This window comes from Staurois parvus, unplaced genomic scaffold (assembly GCF_062004578.1).
Source record: "Staurois parvus isolate SC_StPar_1 unplaced genomic scaffold, SC_StPar_1.0 ptg000696l, whole genome shotgun sequence".
Classification (NCBI taxonomy): Eukaryota; Metazoa; Chordata; class Amphibia; order Anura; family Ranidae; genus Staurois; species Staurois parvus.
Window position 1 is genome coordinate 2,354,989 of NW_028318492.1, and position 16,735 is coordinate 2,371,723.

At 42.6% G+C, this 16,735-nt stretch overlaps 1 protein-coding gene across 5 annotated transcripts in view; it reads right to left on the bottom strand.

The window, feature by feature from the left end:
- The window catches only part of TFG (trafficking from ER to golgi regulator), a 58,724-nt gene extending 44,456 nt beyond the window's left edge, over positions 1-14,268 (bottom strand). For 2 of the 5 annotated variants that reach the window (XM_089652978.1, XM_089652977.1), the window contains exon 1: positions 14,110-14,268. The gene's annotated coding sequence lies outside the window, so the exon portion shown is untranslated. Of the gene's footprint in view, positions 1-14,070; positions 14,090-14,109 lie in introns of those variants that run through there. The other 3 variants (XM_089652976.1, XM_089652974.1, XM_089652975.1) reach the window with 2 other exon arrangements.
- Positions 14,269-16,735: the final 2,467 nt, after the last annotated feature.

Sequence of the window (16,735 nt, forward strand, 5' to 3'; positions counted from 1 at the left end):
AGATTACATATGTCCAGCAAATTAATATTACAAAGAGAAGCAGAACAACCTGAACTACCACTGATGCAGGCCAATTAACTGAACCCTTCAGTATGTAAATATTTGGGGAGTAACTAAGGAATAAGATTAATCTTTCATATGAAGAACAGGGTGATCTTTACTATGTTCTCTAGGCTTATCTAGAATGTAAGTCCTTCTGCAGACTCCTGCAGTTTTCTACTTGAAGAAGTAACACATAGCAACCAGCATCTACAGTGTTTGTGTACAAATGCCCCTGCAGGTCTGTACAACCCTGAGATATTTCTCTTACAGCAAATCGCTAATGTTTCTCCCACAATATAACTGGGACCAGTGTGTCTCCACACTACAAATTTATGCACGCTTAGGAAGAACAATAGGGAAGCATGTGCGTTTGTACAAACGTACATTTGAAAATCACTTGCATGTCATGATTCCACATTCTACTGCTATGTAAATTTCTAATCTGACTAAAGTGGAACAATTTTTCATGCCCAGATTCACAGCCAGTGCTGAGAGTGTGGAGTGCTCCAGATCTCAGTGAAGGATAGTGTTGTTTAGCCTCCCCCTCCATACACTCACAGAATGTCTTCTGCTCAGAAAATACAAGGCATTATGTGAATCCTCACGTTCATTCACAGATTGCCTTTTAAATTGGTTTCGAGACTATAAATGGTCTGTATATTGCAGGCTACCCATCCTACCTTTCAATCCTGGTTGATGGATATGAATTCCACTGGATCAGATCCTTCAATCTCTAGTTTTCATATATACAGTGAAATCTAATTGTGATACTTAACTGCCCAGTGAAATATTGCTTTTATCAGTGGGTCTTTACAAGGCGTTTGATAGCCTGACCTGGGAATACTTATTTAACAAGCTGAGAGCCTTTGGGTTTGGCTCCACCTTTCTTTATTGAAAACTTTATATTGTACTCCTTCGGCTCAGATTTCCATACGAGGGTATAAATCATCTCCTCTTCTTATCAGATGTGGTACTAGACAGGGTTGTCCACTCTCCCCCCTGCTTTTTGCACTGGTGATTGAACCCCTAGCTATCGCTATCCATTCTCACTCTGGTATTACGGGTATTTAATATGGCCGACAGGAACACAACTGTGCCCTGTTTGTTGATGATGTCCTTATGTATATCTCAAATCCCCAAGTGTCCCAACCTAATTTGTTGGCATTACTGCATCAATTTTCTCAAGCTTCGGGTCTCTCTTTGAACTCTCCTAAATCGACTGCTCTCAGCGTTACTTTATTCCCTTCAGAGGTACAGACTCTTGTGGACAATTACGACTTTCAATGGGCTACACACTCCCTTCCCTATCTGGGGGGGGGGGGGGGGGGGGGGAAGTCAAATCATCTTACGCCCTCCTTTGAAACTCTTAATCGTGCAAACTAACCCCCACTCTTTATACGGCTTAAAGAAGACATTCATTGTTGGGCAAACTTCCCTTTATCTTGGTTTGGTAGAATCAACTCCATTAAAATGACTCTCTTACCTAGACTACTTTACTTTTTTAGGACATTATCGATAGCAGTCCCTACATGAGAACTATTACGATTACAATCTGAAGTTCTTCATTTTGTGTGGGGGTAATAAACATCCCCGGATAAATAAATCAACATTATACTCTCAGAAACCACATGGCGGATTGGGACTTCCCAGCCTCCTGGCTTATTTTCAGGCTGACCAGATAGCACAGCTCTCTTACACTACAGCCAAAGGCCCTAAACCCCAATTGGTTACTACGGAAGCCCTATCTTGTCATCCTTGTGCCATTGGCTCTCTGATGTTGCTCCCCAATTGATTACATCCTCCCATTTTATGCCCTACATAATCTTAGTCCTTAGCTGTCTGGGGACAGGCTGTGCATCCATAAATCTCTATCTTAGCCCCTGTCTTCTGAAATCCCGAATTCATACCTGGGCTTACACCGCCTTTGTTTCAGTGGTGGATAAATAAGGGTCTTCTCCGTATCGGGGATTATCTAGATGGGGATCAACTGTACTCTTTACAACACTTTCGAGATAATCACCAGCAACCATCCAGTGAGACTTTTCGATATAATCAAATTGTGTCCTTTATACAATCCAGACTTAAGTTATTGAAGGAATCCCTAAGGCTCACTTCCTTTGAACTATCCCGTTAAGCTACTAGTATGTTGAAAGGTTAAATATTCACTATCTATGCTTCCCTTACTGTTCCAAAAATCCAAGCTCCCTTACATGGTCCATTGGGAATGGAACTTAAATATCTCACTAGAATAGGCTGACTGGCTGGACACTGCTTATGCTCTGTCCAAGATTTCTATCAATACAACACTAATAGAATCGACCTATAAAACACTTCTACGATAGTACTTGGTTCCCATTTGCCTTGCAAAAATAAATTCTACTGCATCGCCGTCCTGTTTTCGGAGCTGTGTAAACTCTGTTTACTGTTGCGGTTTACCCCTTTTAATCTGTGGGTTACACAAGAGGGACTTCTTGGTCCCACATATGTATGCAATGTTCGTTCCCTCAATCTTTCATTACAATGCCAATGTTACCTATGTTCACATGTGAATATTGTACTGACAGCTCAATATCTCTCTTCTTTTATGGTTAGCACTTCCGCCTGGCAGCACTAGGGTCGTTGGTTCAAATCCCAACCACTGCACCACCTGCCAGGAGTTTGCAGTTCTCCCTGTGCCTGCGTGGGTTTCCTCCCACACTCCAAAGACATGCTGGTAGGTTAATTGACTCCTGTCTAATTTGTCCCTAGTATGTATGAACGTGAGTCCTTAGATTGTGCACCCCTTGAGGGTTAGGGACTGATGCGAATGTTCAATATATATATGTAAAGCACTGCATAAATTGACAGCGCTATATAAGTACCTGATATAAATATAAATTTTGCTTCATTTTCCAAAAAATTGTGACAAAAAAAAAAAAAAAAAAAACCACACAACTTCAAAACCCTCACCATGCCTCTCACTAAATACCTTGGACTGTCTACTTTAAAAAAAAAAAAAAAAAAGGGGTCATTTGGAGAGGGGGGGGGGGTTAGTTGTACTGTCCTGGCATTTTAGAGAACTGAGAGTCAGTACCTCAGGATTAATTTTCAAATACAGTATCTCACAGAAGAGAGTACACCCCTCACATTTTTGTAAATATTTTATATCTTTTCATGTGACAACACTGAAGAAATGACAATATACTACAATGTAAAGTAGTGAGTGTACAGCTTGTATAACAGAGTAAATTTGCTGTCCATTTGGGCCCAAAGTGTCAATATTTTGTATGGCCACCATTATTTTTCAGCACTGCCTTAACCCTCTTGGGCATGGAGTTCACCAAAGCTTCACAGGTTGCCATTGGAGTCCTCTTCCACTCCTCCATGACATCACGGAGCTGGTGGCTCCTCCACCTTCCATTTGAGGATGCTCAATAGGGTTTAGGTCTGGAGACATGCTTGGCCAGTATATCGCCTTTACCCCCAGCTTCTTTAGCAAGGCAGTGGTCGTCTTGGAGGTGTGTTTGGGGTCGTTATGTTGGAATACTGCCCTGCGGCTCAGTCTCCTAAAGGAGGGGATCATGCTCTGCTTCAGTATGTCACAGTACATGTTTGCATTCATGGTTCCCTCAATGAACTGTAGCTTCCTGGTGTTGGCAGCATTCATGCAGCTCCAGAACATGGCGCTCCCACCACCATGCTTGACTGTAGGCAAGACACACTTGTCTTTGTACTCCTCACCTGGTTGCCACCACACATTTTTGACACCATCTGAACCAAATCAATTTACCTTGGTCTCATCAGACCACAGGACATGGTTCCAGTAATCCATGTCCTTAGTCTGCTTGTCTTCAGCAAACTGTTTGTGGGCTTTCTTGTGCATCATCTTTAGAAGAGGCTTCCTTCTGAAAAAACAACAGCCATGCAGACCAATTTGATGCAGTGTGTGGCATATGGTCTGAGCTGACCCCCCACCCCTTCAACCTTGGCAGCACTCATAAGTCTATTTCCCAAAGACAACCTCTGGATATGGCACTGAGCACGTGCACTCAACTTCTTTGGTCGACCATGGCGAGGCCTGTTCTGAGTGGAACCTGTCCTGTTAAACTGCTGTATGGTCTTTGCCAAGACCCTGAAACTGAGCTGCAGCACGGTGGCCATCTTCTTATAGCGTCGGTCATCTTTATGTAGAGCAACCATTCTTTTTTTCAGATCCTCAGAGTTCTTTGCCATGAGGTGCCATGTTGAACTTCCAGTGACCAGTAAGAGAGAGCGATAACACCAAATTTAACACACCTGCTCCCCAATCACACCTGAGACCTTGTAACACTAACGAGTCACGTGACACCAGGGAGGGAAAATGGCTAATTGGGCCCAATTTGGACATTTTCACTTAGGGGTGTACTCACTTTTGTTGCCAGTGGTTTAGACATTAATGGCTGTGTGTTGAGTTATTTTGAGGGGACAGCAAATTTACACTGTTATACAAGTTGTACACTCACTACTTTACATTGTAGCAAAGTGTCATTTCTTCAGTGTTGTCTCATGAAAAGATATAATAAAATATTTACAAAAATCTGAGGGGTGTACTCACTTCAGTGAGATACTGTATATACACCATAGGTTTGCAGACTCTATAACTTTCATACAAACTAAATAACACACTGATTTGGGTTTTTACCAAAGAAATGTAGACTACATTTTGGCCCAAATTTATGAAGAAAGAGGATTTGCAGTGGTGATCACCAAAAGAAAGTTCTACCCGTCCCAAAAAATATATAAAATTAATTTGCGTACACTGTTGCATGACTGAGTAATTGTCTTTCAAAGTGTGAAAGCAATGAAAAATGCCCTGGGCAGGAAGGGGGTGAAACAGTCCAGTTAAGTGGTTAAATGTAACAACTTTGCTATATGGACTGGAAGATGATCATAGCCCCCTCGAACTGACTTTACATGGAAAAATAAATGCAACTTAGGTAACATTTCCCAAGAGGGGATATCCTCTATGTCTCTAAGTTTACTGTAGTTACACGTCTCTGCATGCTAGTGGTGCACCAAAATGAACATTCTGGTGCCGAAACCGATACTGAAAATTCAGAATGCATGTGGCCAAAAACCGAACCGAAATGTCTGCATATGTGGGGAGGCTCCAATTTTTTTTTTTACTTTCATGTATATTTTTATTTTTTTTAACTTATGATTGTATTGCTATCACATAGGGGACCAACAGTCCCCTGTGTGATAGCATATGAGTGACAGGCCATCTTTGTAGAGGGGGAGCAGTGTATACAGAGAGGCTCCCTCACTGGCTGTCACTATAAGTCAGTGCCGTTTTTTAAATGCAATTGCAAGCTTTTTTTTTTTTTCTTCACTATAGCTCAGATAATGAGCTGTCACTTTCCCCAGAGCTAAAGGAAACTGTTTCTTTTAGCTTGGGAAAGAAACTAAAAATAAATTTTGTTCCTTTTAGCTCAGGGAGAGTGACAGCTCATTCTCTCAGCTATAGTGAAGGAAAAAAAAGCCGGTAATTACATTTAAAAACCAGCACTGACATATAGTGACAGCCAGTTACTGTATACAATGCTCCTCTCTGAGAGCATTTACACAAGTATCAGTGCATAGTTTGCATGAAAATTATAGCATCTACAAATGACAGTATATACAGTGGGGCAAAAAAGTATTTAGTCAGCCACCAATTGTACAAGTTCTCCCACTTAAAAAGATGAGAGAGGCCTGTAATTGGCATCATAGGTAGACCTCAACTATAAGAGACAAAATGAGAAAAAAAATCCAGACAATCACATTGGTCCCACTTGTGAATCACCAGCCAGGACCCACTGATCGGCATGTCAGGGGAGCCAATGACAGAGCAGGTAGACGGGCACGTACGCCCCCTAACTGGGAAAGCAAAAATCACATACATAAACACACGCGAGATCTTGCACAGCTGGCCCGCACTGTAGCAGAAAAGCTATAGTGTGTGGTCAGCAAGCAGTTAAAGTAGAACCATATGAAAAACTTTTTTTTTTTCCCCATTTTAGATAGAGTAAGGGAGTTTTATAACCCGTCATTTTTTTTCCCCACCATCTGTGTCCCAATGCGGAGATTAACCTTCACTTCCTGTCCCATAGCCAAACAGGAAGTGAGGGGAAAGCCCTGCAAATTAAGGGAATTCCTTGGGGATCCCCAGGTCAACTGAACTAGTGTCCCCATTGGAAGATTTGCCCTCTATTTCTGGGGACAACCCAAAATGTGGAATATTCTTTTACTTTTAATGATAATGGTAAACATGACAAATCTCCCCAATGGGGGCACAAACAGAAATAAAAACGTGACAGGTGTTCTAATCCCTCTCCACTCTATTCAAAACTTAATTTTAAAAAAATTGCCTTTAGTTATACTTTAAGTCTACGGGGTTGCAGAAGAAGTTATATTGATTATCTGACTCCCTGTTCCAGACCTTTCCTTAAAGCTACAGTCTGCGGGCAATCCCTCAGCATCATGTACAGTGTAGGGCTATTAACTCTGTAATGTATCTGGTGGAGGCAGTACAGTGAGTGTTTTCATCCTAGGACAGGAAATGTGTTACTGGGATAATCACTAGGTCAGGACAAAGGGAAAAAAAAAAAAAAAAAAAAAACCACACACACATCTAGTGCACCTACCACATCTAACGACTGGTAAGCAGCAATATATAACATTTTTGTTCTTTGGTTTAGATACACTTCAGAGACATCTAAGTAATTCAAGAATCCAAGATTTCCCACCCAACCACACTACTTTTCCAATTAGTACAGAGAAGCCCAACAAAAAGTTATATTTCTTTCCTCTCAACCCCTACGCATTGAGAAACAATTGCGTAAGAGTCCAAAGGATGAGTAATTAAAACAGAAAAAATGGCCACATCACTAAGTTGCCAAAGTCTATCTGGTTTCTTTTTATTGTTGTACTATAGCCCCAAGAAACAAGTATTACAGATCCAAATCAAGCTTTTCTGACTTTATCAGCTGAACTAAGGACTGAGCCAGCTGTACCAGTCTTACAAGATACCAGCAACTCTCCCAGTATACCCACAAATACTTAAGTTGTAGTACAATTTCATGCAGCACAAGCATTGCCCGCATGCTATCACCTACATCATGTTGATCTGAATTGATAAAGAGCAATTCCATACAAGTAAACGTAATCAGCGAAAAGGCAATGCAAGAAAAAGGTTTGCTATATCCCTATTCAGGTTAAACCCTTCCTGTCCAGTCTCTTATAAATGTTTTCCTAAAAAGATGTCCCATGCCAAGGATGTCAATATATGTGTTCCACTTTTGAGAACCAGCAGCTGACAATACATGGTTGCTGGTTCTTGCCTGGCTCCCTTTGATGATTAGGACCCAAAGTAGCTATGAAATGCTGACAGACATCTCCAATGAGAAAAATATAAACCAACAGCCAACTTCAGACTACTGTGTTCATCAGCAGTGCCATGTATTTAATAGTTCAACTTTCAGCTACAGTTGTACTATTAAAAACAATAATAAATACATTTAAAAACAGAGAAATGATTTAGGGCCTGTTCACACCATAGAAATGCAGTCCAGATGCCTTTCTGCATGCATGTTTTTGGCACGTTTTTTGACCCGTTCCAGTGCATTTTTTGGTGCCGAAATCGATACTGAAAATTCAGAATGGATGTGGCCGAAAACCGAACCGAAAGCAAAATGTGTGCATATATGTGGGTGGGGAGGCTCCAAGTTTTTTTGTATTTTTTTTCTACTTTCATGTATATATTTTTTTTAACTTCTGATTTTATTGCGATCACATAGGGGACAATAGTCCCCTCTGTGATAGCATGAGTGACAGGCCATCTTTGTAGGGGGGAGGGGGGGGGGGGGGGCAGTGTGTGCAAGAAGGGGGTTGGAGAGGAGCAGTGTATACAGTGAGGCAGCAGTGTATACAGAGAGGCTCCCTCAATGGCTATCACTATATGTCAGTGTCGGTTTTTAAATGCAATTGCTGACTTATTTTTTCTTCACCATAGCTCATAGAATGAATTAAACTTTGTTTCTTTTAGCTCGGGAAAGAAAATAAAAAGAAACTGTTTCTTTTAGCTCAGGGAAAGTGACAGCTGATTCTCTGAGCTATAGTGAAGAAAAAAAAAATCTGGAAATTTAAAAACTGACATATAGTGACAGCCAGTCACTGTATACACTGCTCCTCTCCTGCCTTTCTCCACTGCTCCCGCCCCCCTCACATCTGCAGTACATACAGTCCCCTGTATCGGCAAAATGCTGATACAGCTATTTTCGGCCGATATGTTTTGGTGGCCGAAATTTCAGTGCATCCCTACTTTTTTCCCCTATGTTTTTCTTCAATTTAGAAAGGGACATGTTCCAGTGTGTTTTACCGCATTCCAGTACAGTTCTGTGCAGGAAAAATGCAGCCTGTTCTACTTATTTTTCCGCAACCGGAACACACTGGAACTGAAAGCACAGATGTGAACTATGACATTGGCAACCATATAACCTACTTTCTATGCATTTTGGATGCAGAAAAAATGCACACTGAAACGCATGTAGTGTGAACTAACCCTTAGGGTTGGTTCACACCAGATACAGTCTAGTACGTTTTTTTCTGCATCAAAAATGGATTCAGATTGTTTTCCATGTATTCCATTGGTCCTAGTTGACACCAGTGAAGTCAGTTCCAGTTAGTATCTGGTGAAGGACAAAAAAACAAAACAAAAATTAGAACAATGCATTTTTTTCTGCACATAACTGTATTGGAACGTAGCAAAACTCATAAAAAAATACACCGAAATGGAGTGTGTAAGCAAAAATGCATCTCCCCTTGTGAAAATTATTATTATACAGGATTTATATAGCGCCAACAGTTTGTACAGCATCTAACAATTTGAAATGCTAGGCGTTGGCTTGTCATGATGACCCAATGGATTGAATGATTTCAGTCTGGGACCTGGAACAAATATGCTGATCAGCTTTTCTGACGTCACTGACTTTTTAAAGCGGATGTCCAGCTTTTAGTAAAGTTTAAATAGTTTGTTTTGATCAAGTTGGACAAACTATTACCTTCGCTAACAGATGCAGCAGCTGTAAGCACTGGATAAACTGTATGGAGCTTCAGCTAATTAGTGTACAGCCCTGTATTCCAATCAGGGGCGGACTGACCATTTGGAAACTCAGCACTGCCCGAGGGCCCGGGGTCAGTAGGGGGCCCCATGAGATGCCCCTGGTACCTTTTTCATAGGCTTTTTTGAGTTTGGGCAAGGACACAGGGGCCCCATGATCCCCTATTGCCCGGGGGCCCCATGAGTTGTCAGTCCGCCCCAGGTTACAATAGTGGGTTGGGAAGTTCCCATCCCACAACCAAAACGAGTTGAGCCGAGCTGCACTCAGCCTTTCACAGGGAGCTTCGTGTTCTATGAATGAATACAAAGCATCCTCTGACGTGCTGAGGTGGAGATTGTGATGTCATCTGCCTGCCTCTCTGCCTCAGCCAATCTGAGGAAGCATTGTACTCGTTTACAGAAAACAAAGCTCCCTGTGAAAAGTAGGGATACACCGAAATTCCAGTGGCCGAAACGTTTTGACCAAAAGCACCCCTTTCAGCTGTCAGCCAAAATGGAAAAAAAGCACCGATACAAGTGCCGATAAAACCCCGCCCCTCAAAGCTGCCTGCCCTTCACCGCTGCCCACCCGCCGCTTGGTAGCTCAGTCTTAACTGAGAAACCATCGATCCCGGGGCTGGGCATAGGGATGAGTAAATGAAAGATGGTCGCCACACATTTCTATGCCCTTGGAGGACCGGATTGAAGTCACTCCCAGTTCCAGCCATTTTTTTTTTTTTTAAAGCACTAAATCAATACTTTTTTTTAATCTAATGCTTTGCATTGCAGAGGAGAGATGTGAGGTCTTATTGACCCCATATCTCTCCATAAAGAGGACCTGTCACTAATTATTTCTATCACAAGGGATGCATGCATTTCTTGTGATAAGAATAAAAAGGGATTACAATTCTTTTAAACTAAACAGTGCAAACCCCCCCCCCCCCAAAAAAAACCCATTAAATACATTGGGGTATATATTTTTTTTCTTAATCAAAGTGTATTTTTTTTCAAAAATATATATATATTCATGTTTAAAAACTGTGCATTTCGGTTTCGGTGTTCAGCCAAGCGCATTTTGAATTCGTTTTAGGTTTCAGCACCAGAATTTTAATTTCGGTGCACCACTAATAAGAAGGCTGACTGTAGCTCAGCCCAACTTAATTTTATTCTAGGTGTGGGACGGGAAGTTCCCATCCTGTTGCCAGATGAAGCTACACACAGTTTATACAACACTCCCAGCTGCTGCATTAGTGAAGGTAATAGTTGTTTTGGACCAGCTTGTTCTAAACAAACAATTTAAACTTTACACATCAAATGTAACCCCTTCACGCCTAAGGGTAAAACAAATATTAATGCCTAAGCACAATTCTGCAACTTTGACATGTGTTAGTAAAACTGTACATATCATCACAACTACTTTGTACATCCAGGTGAATTAAACCGCGTTTTTTTTCAAGACAAATTGGGCTTTCATTTGGTGGTAAATGGTAATAGAGATCTCCTGTTTCTTTTTTATCATCAAAAGGAAAACTGGCCCAAAATAGTAAAAAAAAAAAAAATAAAATGTTTAAAATTTAGCTGGGTGTTTGTTACTACCATAACCTACCACTAAAGAACCCAAAATAAATTTTCCGGCTCTTGACGATTGCAGCGATACCGTATATGTGTATGTCATTTCTTGTTTGTACCCGTAGTACAACCCAAAATCAATAGTACGCATTTAGTTTTTTGTGGGGTTTTTTCCTCCAAAACACACCTGACACTGATATCAATTAAGAAAAAAAAAATCCTGACCTTTAACCCTGACCCAAATACTTACCCTGGCACTGAACTAGATCAAACCTTGATCTAGGTATTTTTTCTTTTTTAAATATTTTTTTCCCCCTTAACTTTTTTTCTCTACACCGGGAGTTGGAGAGATACAATGCATCTCTCTCCTCCATTCATAGAGAGAGAGAAAAAAAAAATAAACAAGGGGGGCGGGCTATACAGTGACTGATCACTGTGATAGCCAAATCAGAGGCTATCACAGCGATCATGTGACCCGGAATCGGGAGTCCCGGGTCCCCCTGTCACTCCCAGCGTGCTCCCAGTATGCAAATATGTGGCCCCATGGAAAAAAGCCCAGTTCTGTGAGGCCGCATGTTTGTGTGAAGTCCACACAAAGGGGGTTAAAGCAGAACACCAAGCAAATGAACCCCTCCCCGCCAAAAAAAAAAAATTTTTTTACATTAGGGCTCATTTACTTTTGGGGGGTAACTTTCTGACCAGTGGGATTGAAAAATGCCCCACAGAGTAAACAAATCCTCAAACTTATTGGTCTGGGAACATAAAATACTCAGCACCTCTGGTCAGTAGGAGAAGGAATAGTGCTCCATCGTTCGTATCTGTAGAAGGAATAGTACACCAACGTTGGTGTCAGTGGAACAGTGTCTCCAGCTTTTAGTGAAGTTTAAATAGTTTGTTTGAAGCAAACTGATTCAAATGAACTATTACCTTCACTAACAGATGCAGTGGCTGGGAGCTCTGTATAAAAGCCTATATAGTGCAGTGTTTTGACCATGGGATAGGAATTTCCCGTCCTACACCAGGAACAAAATTGAGCTGAGCTTTCTACTCTATGATTGGCTGATGCAGAGCTTGACATTAGCCACCTGCCTTTCAGCCTCAGCTAATCAGAGGACTCACTCATTGAATAAAAAAAAAAAAGCTACCAGCAACGCCCAGCCCGACTTGATTTTGTTCTGGGAGTGGGACCAGGAACTACTGGAACACAAATCGGTATACTGCATATAGCTAAAGCTACAGTTTATACAGCACTCCCAGTTAGTGAGGGTAATAGTTTGTCCAGCTTGGGATAAATTAACTATTTAAACGTCACTAAAAACTAGCGATCTACTCTAAGCTCACCACACACGTTACAATCTGATTGCACAACCGTCATTATGGAGATAGGTGAAACAAATTTTCACAGACTTGGCCAGTATGATTGAATCTGTGAATCAAAGATACAGTGTAACCAATCGATTCCGAGTAAAACCAACATAATTTGGATCATCATGGAGAGAAATTCCAATTGTGGGAAAGTAGATAATGTAGATTGTACAATCAGACTAATGTGTGATGGGCAGAAAACAGCATTCTACCCAAAATGAAAAATGTAATCAATTGCAGCTCACTAAGGCTATGTTCACACTAGCTTTGTCAGCAGGCATCAGACAAGCGTTTGGGAAGCGTTTTTAAACGCTTCTCAAACGCCTATAAAAATTCTGCACATGGCAGCACACAGTGCTGTTCACACTGAAACATTAGCATTGCGGCAAAACTGACGCCTAATGTGGAGTCAGGGGGAGTTGAAGCCTCCCATTTAAGTCTATGGTGCCACTGGCAGGCGTTTGCGAGGCGGTTGCGCAGCGTTAATACCATTTACTTCATTATAGGCATTTCTCTCAAACCGGCTCAAAACAGCGCATAGGGCATTTGGGGAGCATTAAAAACACTTCCCAAACGCCTGTCAAACACTATAGGGGCGTTTGGCAAGCGTTCGAAATAAAATCAAGTGTGAATGAGCCCTAATTCTTAGACGTGGTGGATGCATCAGCTTTTTTTTAAGGCTTTTTTCCTTTATTTTTATCTGGTGATATGGCCAATAATTAGTCTGTAATTATTCAGCTTCCATTAACAGCCCAACCTGTCCAGCCAAAGTAGCAGTTAGGGAGTTGAGGCAAACTGTTTAAAAAGGACAGAGGTGCTTACAAAGATCGGCTTTTACTCATTTCTGTAAAACCTTTATTCTAAAAAGAAAAACAGTTTGCTGAAACTGCTTATAAAATATTAGCTGGAGTTCAGCTTCAATTTAACAGATCCATTTAAATCTGGTATTGACACATTACCTCTTCCCTGACCCCCCCCCACCCGGACTGACAATGCTGCTGTCCAAACGCGTCTGCTGGCTCTTTAATTTAGGTGAATACGATTTGTTGTGTTAGTTTTATTTTTCTGCCTGCAGATATTCTCCTTCACATTATTGATCCTGCTACAAGTAAAACTGACCACGGTAAAAATGAAGGTGCTCCATGCTACTGTGGTCAGATTACATCTTATGTCATCCTGCTGAAGATGCAGGTGTGCTGTGCACAGCACCCCTTTATTTACTGTAGTCAGTAAACAACCACGCCCCTTGCCTTGAATGGCCAGGAAAAGGGGTAAACGATGTTTGCATTCTGTTGCCATGGAAACACTGATGCTTGGCGCCAATGATGTACAAGCCCCCCCACAATGGCTATGCCCACCTGCAGGTCAGTACATCCCTGCTGAAGCTGTAGAGATCACGTGACCTGCAGCCAAGAAAGGAAAAAAGGCTTTTTAAAAAATAAATAAAAAGTCATGACAGCCATTCATTTTTGTACCAAAAATGTTTTAGGACTACTACTGTTTACAATGACGTCAACTCGGATCCGGGTCACGTGATCCTTAGGCCATGTCTATACATTACACTGTACATGTTCATCAAGTGTATGTCACATTGAATGATCTTTTCGATCGTAGTTTTCTTCTGAGTGCTAAATCAATTGATATTCCAATCTCTCTGTGTATGGCCGCCATACGGTTTCCCAGCTAGTACAAAGTCCTTCCTGACTGTTGTGGTAGGTTCCCCTATGACAGATTTGGTAGATGTAAAGCTACAGTACAGAGATTGGAGGGTGTGAAGCTACAGAAAGTTGTCCAGACATCAGATGTCAGTGCCCTGTGTAGGAGCTCCATGCCAGAAGAATACAGGCGGTCTATTCATAGGAGGTGTACATGTGCGGAAATACTGGCCGTGCAGCGATCACAGAAGGCCGTCTATGAGCCATCCTGCGACACGCGCCACACCCCAGGCCGGCTCCGGTCAGCCCTCCCGTCCGCCACGTCCCGTCCTCCCCCATTACCTGCGCCAGCCGCTCTCTTTCTCCTGACAAAACACCCACCTCCAGCGGCGGCTCACACAGCCTGTCCGGCGGCTCCGAAGAAGACAATGACAGGGTGACACCTCCACAGCCCGTGCACCTCCGTCCGCTCTCTGTACCGCAGCGTCACCCTCCCCGTCCCAACCAATCAGGAGCCGGAAACACCCCTGGGCTGACGGAGCCTACACGTAACCTGGACGTGGCACCGGCGTAAAAGACGCCGCGCATGCTCAATAAGAGGAGTCTGGCTGCAGACTGGAGCTCCACTTTCGACAGGAAACGTGTGACCTCCACTCCAACTTTTTTTTTTTTAAATTAACTTTAATGTAACAAACAACCAATAGACAACTCGAGGTAGTGGAGGTCACGTTTCCTGTCCAGTGGGGCTCCAGTCTGCAGCCATTGGTTGTTTGTTACATTAAAGTGGAGTTCCACCCAAAAGTAGAAGGTCCACTTATCTGCCTCTTTCCTACCTCTGCTGCCACATTTGGCACCTTTTGGGGGAAAGGGGGTTTTGACAGGTACCCACTTCCGGATTAGTTCATGCAGTGAACTGAGCCAGAAATTTCGCCCCCTCTGCAGCCCTCTGGGACACTTTACAGGTCCCAGAGGACTGCAGCCCATTCACACTACTCCGATGAAAGCATTTTAAAAAAAAATCAATATTTTAACTATTTGCCAACCTTCCGCCCGCCAATGGCTCTGGGCACAGCGACGTACTCTTACATCACTATTTCTGTATGTGCATGCGTGCCTCACTGCCTCCTATGCTGGTCGAAGGAGAAAAGAGGGAACACCACGCTGAGCAAAAGCACTACATTTTACACATACACATTGAATTAGCACATTTAACCCTTTGATCCAGGGGCGGACTGACCATTTGGAAACTCGGGCACTGCCCGAGGGCCCGTGGTCAGTAGGGGGCCTCATGAGATGCCCCTGGTACCTTTTTCATAGGCTTTTTTGAGTTTGGGCAAGGACACAGGGGCCCCATGATCCCCTACTGCCCGGGAACCCCATGAGTTGTCAGTCGCCCCTGCTTTGATCTCCCCTATTAACCCTTTGATCGCCCCATCACCCAGCCAGTGTCATATAGAATTTTTCACTGATCACTGTGTTGCTGCCACTAGCGACATCAGATAGCGTCAGGGTCTGTAAATTCCCCTCCCAGACAGGGTCAGCTAGTGTTAGATTCCCCGTACACTATCACACTCACGCTATAAGTCGCTGATCACCGCCATTACTAATATAGTGTTTGTACGGATCAATATATTGATCATGAACAGAACTATGCTAGTGCCTCCTTAGTATAGTGTCCCCAAAAACGTAATGTTAGCAGGATCAGCCCCGTTCACTGCCAGCACTAGCGTTTAGCCCCTCCGCTGTTTTTCACAGAAAATTTGTATGTATTGATTGTGGACCAAAGTGATTTATACACACAACAATACATCGCCACCCAAATTCAGCCCATCAGACAATTCACATAGAAGCCTATCATGGTTTCTGAATGTAAAACTTTTTTGGCATAACCCTCAACATGGACATTACAAAAAAAAATGAATTGCGGTCATATTGCTCCACAGACTCGATTCATCATATGCCCGTGTTCTCTGCTGTTACATATATGCCCAACATGGACCGGCAATGTACTGGTACAACACTGGATTTTGAGTGGTTATACCGGGTTGACACCTGCAGCTACAGGCATCATCCTGGTATCACTTTTTCCAGCTGGCGTTCAGCTTTTATGTAATAGCAATCCTAGCCACTAATTAGCTGCTGGATCACTTTTACAAGCAGCAGGAACAGATGACCCCCTTCCACTGTTTTCTCAGGATCTCCCGCCCCCCCCCCCCCCCCCGGGGAATCCGAAAATGCAGCCAGTGGTTCCCTCAGCTGACCATAGAGCTGTTTGGATACTGGAATGGCTCCAATCATTCCAATCATCTCTGTAGCCTAAGAAACCGAAAGGTACGAGCATTTCATCATTTCAGTTTCGCCTGATATAAACAGCACCAATTTAAAATTGGGAAAGCATCTGGTCACACCGATCTTGGTAAGATCAGATGCTTTAAGGACAGAGGAGAGATCTAGAGTCTAATAGACCCCAGATTTCTCAGCAAAGAGTACGTGTTGATGCCTATTGGTATCACAAGGGGATATTTACAGTCCCTGTGTCAATAAAAGTGATACAAAAAATTTAAATTAAAAGGGACAGTGTAAAAATAAAAATGCAAAAGAAATAATTTAAAAAAAAATCCCTCCCTCCCGGCTCATGCGCAAAGGTGAACGCAAGCATTGGTCCAGTGTCAGCATGTAAACCAAGATTGCGCTATGTATGTGAGGTATCACCGCAAACATCAGATCGAGGGCAGTAATTCTAGCACTAGACCTCCTATGTAAATATAAAGTATTGCGTATGGATATGAAATATTTACGTAGTTCATCGCCATTAATTGAGCGTAGGCAATTTTAAAGCATGTCATGTTTGATATCTATTTACGCGGCACAACATCCTCTTTCATCCTTATTTTATCAAAGGGAAGAGCGCAGTTTGACCTGTCATTATGGGTCAAATTTGGAGGTGAGCGCAATAGTGTGTTGAAGGTGGAAGAGCGCTAAAGGGTGACACGGGAGCACCGTACAC